This window comes from Triticum urartu, chromosome 5A (assembly GCF_056163025.1).
Source record: "Triticum urartu cultivar PI428250 chromosome 5A, HENAU_Tu73, whole genome shotgun sequence".
NCBI lineage: Eukaryota > Viridiplantae > Streptophyta > Magnoliopsida > Poales > Poaceae > Triticum > Triticum urartu.
The window spans coordinates 605908586-605915693 of record NC_141877.1 but is presented as its reverse complement, the minus strand read 5'-3'; the positions used below and the strand labels follow the sequence as shown (position 1 = coordinate 605915693).

General features: G+C 48.4%; 1 pseudogene across 1 annotated transcript; it reads left to right on the top strand.

Annotated features, from left to right (window-relative positions):
* Positions 1-569: 569 nt before the first annotated feature.
* Positions 570-7108, top strand: LOC125527898 (uncharacterized; annotated as a pseudogene). Its single transcript, XR_015602876.1, has 2 exons — positions 570-1216; positions 6488-7108. The product of XR_015602876.1 is annotated as an uncharacterized LOC125527898 (transcript).

Below are 7108 nucleotides of genomic sequence, written 5' to 3'. Positions count from 1 at the left end.
TCGTGTCCTGCCACTTTAGCCCTGCCCTGTCGCACTGGACCCGACTCCCAAAGGAAGGGTGGATTTGAACCGGAGGAGGAAGAAGAGAAGAAGATGCGGTTGCGCCAGATTGATGCGAGAGGATAAAGTGATAGGGTGGGACCCGTGCAGTTTCGGGAGTCCATGAGAAACATCTAGTCTAGTCTAAACCAATGAAAAAATTAGTGTGCTATAGCGCCGCCTTTAAAATACACTATTAGCCAGACATTATACACCGATTTATTTAGCGAGAAATTGCTCATAACGCTATAAATTGCTATTAGTGGTGCCATAGCGTGCTATTTTTTCAGTGATCTAAACACACTACAAAATCTATTATACACTGATTTATTTGGCGAGGAATTGCTCAGGATGGTATAGCTGGCAATTAGCGGTGCTATAGTGTGCTGTTTTTTCAGCGGTATAAACACACTAGAAAACCAAAAGTGAACTAGACTGGTTTATTTGGCGAGGCATTGTTCAAAATGCTATAGCATATGCTATTTTTTTCGTGATAGGTAATGAACAGTTGAACCAGAGAAAAACTGGACATACGTGTGGCTCGTTGAACAGTTACAGGAGACCAACTCCGACGAGCCCTCGTCTCCTCGTAACCACCGTCCGTACCGACCCAAATCCGCAGAGCACCACGGCCGCGACGGCACCTCTGTCCTTGATCCAGACAGCCATGGGCCCATGGCGGCCGCACTTCTCGCCGCCACGCGCTCGCCTCTCCCGCTGACATTTTGGAGACGGAGGCCTCTTCTCGCGGCTCCACCGCCCGCGCTCCGCCCGAGGGATCCAGCCTCTGCTCCTCCCGGAATCCCGCCGCCTCCCCGCAAAGCTCTCGCTCCCGTCGCCAGAGCCGCGTGCGCGGCGGCGCCGACGCGAGGCGGGGGTGAGGAGCCGGGCCAGGCGCCCCGCAACTGGAGCGCGCTTGGGGGCGACCGGCGCTGGGCGGGTTCCTGGGCTCCGCGCCTCCGCCGCCCTGCTCGGCTGCCGCGGCGGCCGAGGACTCCATCAAGGCGTCCGGGTTCTGGCTGCGGGTGGCGGCATCGCTGCGGAGCCTCGGCTGGCCCGATGTCGCCGTCGTATTCAGGCTTGCCACGTTGTCGGTGCTCGAGCTGCGGGGAGCTATTCCGTCTGGCTACTGGATGCAACTCCATCCCGTCCGACTCACCGGCCTAGCAGTTTTGGGGTATTTTTTCATCTCTCTTGTTCCTTTGATAATGTGAGATCTGGTGTTTACCCGCCAAATGTTCGATGAATTGCTGGTGCTGCACTGACTAAAATTCACTTCAGACTTACCATTCTTAGTTTGCATTTAAAATAGGGGAAGTTTGTACACAGCTCGAAACCAACTACTAGTAGAAAACCAAAGAAAAATACATGCCACTACTCTCGATCAACCTGGCCTATACACTGAAGGTCAGCACTCAGCACTCACTAAAGACATGCCTTCATCAGAGGAGGCCTGGGCATTCTGGAAAATCCCACGGCTGCTCCTACCACATGTGACTACATAAATAGCCATGGACTCCATCTTCTGGCATTGCGGATTTCTGACTCCATGTGAAGGTTTTCTCCACCGGCAGTGACAGAAGATCTCAGGGCAATGACAAAAGGTCTAGGATGAGAGGTGAAGGCAAACCGAGCAATAGAACATCGCAACATTAGATGGTTCACCGACTCAACCACCTGGTCACGCATCATTGTGCGGCCATCCTCTCGAATGCAGCCTGCCCGCAGTCCAGATTCTGTTCTGCAGGAGAAGCCAGAGAAAAAAATATGCACTTCTTCTACAGCTCCAACACTCCAAATCTTCAGGAGGTCGTTACAATGAATTTTGTCGAAGAACTGCTAATCATACGTAGACACCGCCAAGTAAGAGTTGCAGGCTGTGAGCTTGTAAGATATGTAGTCTTGGTTTTCAGATAGCTGACCCCCTCACATTACACCAAATATGCAAGAATATGTCAATTTCCTCCTCCAAGTTAATCCTTTGAAGGCCCTTCATCCACTCCCCTGCCTGCCCCCGATCCCATCACAAAAGAGATTATTTTCCTATAGGACAACCGGTATAAGCTGGACGCCATATCTTTCTGAGGGACTCCATCAAGCAAACCGTTGAACCAGAATGAGGCTCGCCTTTTCCCCATTCTCAATATGAATCGAAGTGCAGGTCGCAAAGAGCTGCTGATCGGTCGCATTGCAAGGAACAGGCAGCCCTTTCCAAAGTCTGTGCACATTGTCCCAGTTGAACCATAGCCATCTTAACCGCAATGCCCTGTTAAAGTGCTCCAAATCTTTTACTCCTAATCCTTAACAGTGTTTAGACGAGCAGATTTTCACCCAGCTTACTAAACGCTTGCCCCCATGCGCCTCTTATCCACACCAGAGAAAACTTGTCCTGGTCTTGTCTATCTTTTTGATAATCCACTTGGATGGTGGAAAAGCAGTGAAGAAATAGGTTGTGAGCGCAGTCAGCACAGAATTGATAAGCATTAGATGCCCCTTTCCGGACATGAATTTTACCTTCCATGACTTCAACCTCCCAGCAATTCTGTCAAAGAAAGGTTGGCATTTAATTCTTCTACGGGTCCTGGTGCTGAGAGGAAGCCCTAAATAGTTGCATGTCAACGACCCCGGCAAACCACCAAAAGCAGATAAAAGATCCTGTAGATCCAGGTGGTCATAGCGAATAGGATAGGCCACACACTTGTTGAGATTCACCTGAAGACCAGAGCATTGCCGAAAAAATGAAGGAGGCCCGAGGCCACAGCAAGCTCCTCCATTGATAGAGTTCAAGAAGAGAGTGATGTCATCCACATAAAAACTGTTCTCATCTTCTCAGCTCTTTGCGTGACAGGGGATAAGAGGCCATGACCAGTAGCTTTGGTCAGAATGCACTGTAAAGGTTCCAGAGCCAAAATGAAGAGCATTGGGGCAAGCGGGTCTCCTGTCTCAACCCTCCCCTATGAATAAAAGTGCCACCAGGCTTCCCATTGAGCAGAACTCTTGAGGACGAAGGACTCAGGGTCAACGTAAAATGACCCCTCCAACGAGCACTGAAACAATAACCCTGCCTCAAGCAGAAAAATCAAACGCCTTAGCAAAGTCCAGTTTGACGATAAGTAGAGGTATTTTCTTCAAGTGAGCTTCATTCATAATGTTCTTCACAAACAGAGTTATCCTGGATCGACCTTTTCTTAATGAAGCTGATTTGGCTCTCAGAGATCAGGGTATGCAGCTCCAGGGCAAGGCGAGAAGCAATGAACTTCCATAATATCTTAGCAATACTATGCGTATGACTCACAGGCTGGAAGTAAGAGGTGAAGAAGTCGCATCTTTTTGGAATGAGAACAATATTGGTAGTATTCAGCACTTAAGCAGGTGCCAATGATCACCTCTCAACTCATGCATTTGATTTAGGGCAACCAGAAGGTCCGAGCACACAATATCCCCACAGGTTTTGTCAAAAGCCCCAATAAATCCATCCCTGGCAAGCCTCCCCGAGCAGGGAATTGAAGTGATGCAGCAGCACCTGAGCTTTAGCATCATGGTCAGACGTCTCTTCACCCCTCAAAATTTTCAGAACAGGAATGCGATTCTTCCTCCTCTGGGTCATTCACTTTAACGTGAAAAGCTTTTGTGTTTGCATCTGCAGACTTGATCCACATAATACAAGATTTCTGATGCCATCTCATTGTCAAGCGCGATTTCAAGAGAAAACAAAGGTTTCATTCCTTAGCGAATAGCTCACGTTCCTCCTGATCAAGGTCCAACTGGAAAATCACCTCAGTGGCTACTTCCTTTCTGAATCTCACGTCCTTCTTTAATCTTGTATATCACAACTTCAGAGCATGATCGGTTCTTGACAGCTTGATGTGCAGAATCTTTACAGCATCCTTCGAGCGAACAGGTTTAGCCTAGCCTCAAGCACCTTCTCTCTGAATCCCTCCATCCTTAGCCAACAAGCCTCTAATCTGAACTCTTTATAGTGCTTGACATGCATCTTCTGGGGGATCATTGGGCAGTGATGCGAAATGACAGTTGAGGCCAGAGACAACTGATATTACAAGTGGCTCGGCTCCCAAGATTAACACGATCGATTTTGAAATGAACCGAGCTCTCTCTCTCTCTCTCTCCTTAGACCAGGTGAACCTCCTTCCATTAAGAGCAATTTCCTGGAGCTCAAGATCCTCAATCATGTTTCTAAAACGGCCATCATTCTGAGATTAATGTTGGCGTTGCTATTGTCGCTGACATGGCAAATGAGATTAAAGTGCCCAAGAATCATCCAATCAGGCAACACAATATTCTTTATGCTCTTAAGCTCGTTGAGAAAAACAGTCTTATCACTGTCCTCCGGAGGCCCATACACAGCAGCATTATTTGGTCAGATCAGTAATAGTACCAGTAATAAAGTGAGAGCCTGAGGCATTATAGTCAAAGGAAATAGCAAAATCATCTGTACTGGCAACCAGGATCCGACCTCTTGTACCATTAGTAGCTCTGAGGAAGTCTTCAGAAAATCTGCTGCCCAGGACATCAGCCACAATACTTTTATCAACATCAGCCGATTTAGTTTCTTGAAGACATACAATGTTGCACTGGTTAAGCTGAGAAAAATTTCTGTAGCGACCTACCGGCCTCCTCCAGGCCGGGTTGTTCAACTCTCTCATGTTTCAGTTAAGGAGCTTTATATTCCATTGAAGAAAACAATGCGGTGAACAAACAAGAAGATTGTATTGACCATCCACCAACCAGAAGCAGCAACCATAGGCGACATAACCAGCAACAGCCGGAGACAGAGGACCACATGGCACATTACTCCCCGCCTGGTTTCGGCAACGACTTTAATGGCGTGGTTGATGGTTTTGCTCGAGTGGCATGCACCTCATCTTGGTTTTGCACATGCGGGTGGTATTTCACCTTCTTCCTCCTTCTCTTCCCTCCTGTGCCACTCACACCTCAACTATCTGAGAGCCGCTGGCTTATGCGCTCCAGGAAAAGGCGCTCGAACATCTTGCACGTCTTTACCAGCCTGGTTGCGCTGGCTCTCCTTTTCGCTCTCCGTCCAGCACACAAAGCCCACTGATTCTCTATGTTGTGTCGGTGACTCGGTATTGAAGTTGGCCGCACAGCACGCCTACCAGTTAGAGCTCTACGTTGCCTCCTTCTCACCGACTTTGCCTATCACCTCTGAATAGCAGTGAGACGATCCCACCCCCTCTCATTTTGATTTGCTCGTTTGAGGAATTCTGGGGACCATTAATCTATTATAGATCCGTGCATGCGATTAATTCTTGGTTGGAAGCAATGTGCGGGGATTGCATGAATGTAGTACAACTTATATCAGCGACTTGTTTCCTCTTTTGAATTGACATCAATAAGATGAATGCACCACACTGGTAGCATTTTCAGGAGAATTGGCAGTACTATATGGACAAGCCATAGGAGCCCCCTTCCACTGTGAGAAACTAGGAAGTGGTACTAGTATTGGAGTACAGGTATTCAGTTTTGAAGAGGATGAGATGAACGTGTTGATCTTCCTCTCAAGCTCTTCCCTCTTAGCCCCAACTACCCGACTCAACTGCTGCCCGCCTTTCACTACTACAAAGGTCAGTGTCGCCTCTATTTGAAACGTCTTTGACAACCTCCTGCAGAATTCCAATCATTTTTTTTCAAGGATACATCCCAGCGGATGCATCAGTATCATAGAAGAAGCAAAGGCAAAGTGGCCACTACAACACCGGAAACCAGTTACAACACCTCCAGCCAGCCGGAGGCCCAAGGTTCCCGAATTAACTACTCACTAACAACCCGTCCCACATCTAACTCCATCGGAAGAGCAAAACTCAGTAGCTTTGCCGACTTCCAGTCCCTCGCCTCGTCGCAAACCTTTTGGAGAACCACATGCGTGAACGGAGCCGCGTTGTTGAAGACTATGTCATTCCAGTGTTTTCCATATAGTCCAGAACACGAGGTATCCCTGGCACTCCGCCCCTCGGTCGCTCACGAGCTCCACTAGTCAACAAAGTCTGTATTCAGGTCAGGCATCCAGTCTATCTTCCCCCGTGCCGTCAGAACCGCTGCCCAAACGTCACGAGAGAAGACGCATCCCAACAGAAGAATCCCAATACATCAACATTCGAAGAAAATCTGCACTTCCATTTCTGTAGTGTGCAGAAGACTGAAGAGAAGAGGGAGAGAGGGAGAGAGGTGGGGGTGGGCAGGAAGAAGGTGATGTGGAAGCCAAGTACTATTCAGCATTGATGTTAGTGGTTTTTTATCCTGGTGATTGATATATAGGGCCATGATGATGTTTTACTGTCATTTTACAATGACCTGACTAAAATGTAAATTGCGGGTTGTCGCTCTAGTGTCAGCAACATGTCATCTCTCTTGAGAAAATGTTTCATGCTATATATGCACAGAACTTGATATCTACTCTCCGTTTCTCCAGGAACATGGTGCCTGTCATCATCCTCTACCTGAAGAAACTCGCAACTTTCCTCTCGCAAAGAAGCGCTTGGGCGACCTGGATGATGGACCTCCTCTTCGAGTGGGAGTGACGGGAGGCTGCACCCGCCAAGGAGTTCCAGACTTCCAGTGGCTCGGGCTGATGCTGTTTGTCGACGTCCCGTTCCCAGGCACCGGAGCATGGACTGGCGCCATCATCGCGTCTGTCCTTGGCATGCCGTTCTGGTCAGGCTTGTTGGCGAACTTGGTGGGAGTCGTCCTCGCAGGGTTGCTTGTAAACTTGCTCATGAACCTGGGTCTGAAATACGCCATTGGCACCGGGGCGCTTCTCTTCATTGTATCAACTGTCATGTGGGGAGTGGGGTGCCCTTTTGGGGTATCAAGAATTTGCTGAATACAAAATGATGCTTTGGCCGTATCCACACCGAAGTGTTTTGGGTGCGTTTTGTATGTCGGCGAGAGGAGTTTATAATAACCCTCGCCAGGCGTGTTTGATTAGTTGCAAAGACCATTTCTGCTATCCTTTTGTGCGGTGAACTGTTAGTTCATAGTCTTTTGCAGTTGTCCGTCAAAGATTCCGAGTAACTGAACCGATGTTATTTCA